Genomic DNA, 2,044 nt, shown 5'->3' with positions numbered 1-2,044 from the left:
CACCACCACCACCGCTTTTCTCTTCTTTATTCCTTTTTATCCCACTAATCTCTCCTTGAATCAGTTTGGTTTTTGAAATATATCTCTTTTTTCACTTCCTCTGCATCTCTGTTACCACCTTGTTAGTTAGACACCCTCATTGTCCTCATGGTTCTCTTGGACAGCTGATCATCTTGCTTCCAAAAGTTCTCTTTGGGGAAGCAAGAATGATTTTTAAAAGCGAGTGTGTCTTTTCATATCCATTTAAGATATTGCAATGATTTTTTTCCCTCTGCACCAGAATTAAATTTTAATACCTTAGGAAAAACTTGCAAAGCCTGCACACTGTCATCCCTCTACCTTTCCAATTTCATGGGTTTTGTTGTTTTTTTGTTTGTTTGTTTTTGTTTTTGGTGCCAGGGATTTAACCCAGGGGTACTTTACCACTGAGCCACATCCCCAAGCCTTTTTATGTTGTGTGTGTGTGTGTGTGTGTGTGTAATTTAGAAGACAAGTTCTCACTCACTGAGTTTCTTAGGGCTTCACTAAGTTGTTAAGGCTGGCTTTGGACTCATGATTCACCGGCCTTAGCCTCCTGAGCCACTTGGATTACAGGCACTTGCCACCAATTTCAAATCATATCAGTATCTCTCTTCCTCATGTCTCTGTACCCAAAATGAAAGTTAGAAACAATACTTTAAATAGAAGAGTTCCTATCCAGGAGAGTATAACCTGTGCCTCTAGAGATGCATTCCAGACAGCCAATAGTTCTTGGGGATATATCTTATCTCAAATTCCCAATGAGTGGCCCTCTGTTGTCCCATGGCCATGACAGTCAAGGAGCTGTCTCAACTAACCCAAACTCAATTGTTCATTAATGGAGAAAATGGTTTGTATGTTAGACCACATCAAGATAGAGCACAGCTCATGGAAGATGGTGTGCCAATGGTCAGGCTTGGTAACCCATAATTCCTGGCATATACTCATGCCACTGAAGTAGAAATGCATTAGCATTTATTAGTGCAAGAGAAGCCTAGTTGAAAAACTCTGATATGATAGTGTCCATTGATATCACAGGATGATATCACTATTTTGAAAGCTTTTTTATTACAATTCTCATTCCATGTTTAAAATTACTTTCTGTTATAATGATTCATATTATTTATTGCTCTTTTGTTGGTAACTCAACACTTGGCATGTAAGTATAATTACAGGAACTCTAGAGAAAGAGATTGTCAGTAGCAAAGAGTGAAAAATTTGGGGCTTAGTTTTGGTTTACTTGGAATGATTTAGAAATAAAATTTTGAAAATTGTATGTAAGGAGAAAGAAAACCAGGAAATACAGAAGATAAGTCTGGGTAAGGATTGTGAGTGTTTCTGTAGTGTCACTTAAAATAATCTTAATCTATAAAGTTGTTAGCAAAGCACCATTCTTTTTTCCTTTGTAGGTGGTATAACAACAAGGAGTTCATTTTGTCATTATTATTTATTAATAACAATTAGATTTTTAGGTCACTATGAACATAAAAATTCTTAGAAGTTTACATGGCACATGCAGACAAAATAGAACATTTTATTTGTAAAATAATTTCTTATAAATACAGGCTTTGGAAAATATAAATAAACTATAAGATAAATTGCAAAAAATCTTCAAAAGTCCCCCAAAACAAAGGCAGTTTACTTTCTTTATTATTATTATTATTATTATTATTATGAACTATTATTAAGCCTGGCCTCAAAAAATTGAGTTAAGACTCAGAATTGTTCTTCTCCACAAAATTTTTAATAAAAGGCAAAAGGTTTATATAATCTGAGGGGAAACCAAAGTATAAATTTACTTTCTTAAACATGGATATGTCCACTAGTTTGTATTTTCAATGTAGTAGTAGGATATAAATGGGAACTATAAATAGTGAATTTTATTTAAAATCTTTTGAATCTATACGCAACCAACTAAATTAATATATGTCTCCCTGTTCAAGCAAGAAGTCATCAAGAGAGATGACATAAATTTAGAGGGATTTAACATTTCCAGATTCCTATATTTACTTTTATTTGTGAATTT

The 2,044-nt window shown here is 33.9% G+C and overlaps 1 non-coding gene across 1 annotated transcript; it reads right to left on the bottom strand.

The window, feature by feature from the left end:
- Nucleotides 1-1,694: 1,694 nt before the first annotated feature.
- Nucleotides 1,695-1,809, bottom strand: LOC125614961. Its single transcript, XR_007345533.1, has one exon. It is a non-coding gene; the product is annotated as a U5 spliceosomal RNA (small nuclear RNA).
- Nucleotides 1,810-2,044: the final 235 nt, after the last annotated feature.

This window comes from Marmota marmota, unplaced genomic scaffold (genome assembly GCF_001458135.2).
Source record: "Marmota marmota marmota unplaced genomic scaffold, marMar, whole genome shotgun sequence".
NCBI classification, from domain to species: Eukaryota; Metazoa; Chordata; class Mammalia; order Rodentia; family Sciuridae; genus Marmota; species Marmota marmota.
Note: the sequence above shows the minus strand (reverse complement) of the source record. Positions and strands in the feature narration are given on the sequence as shown.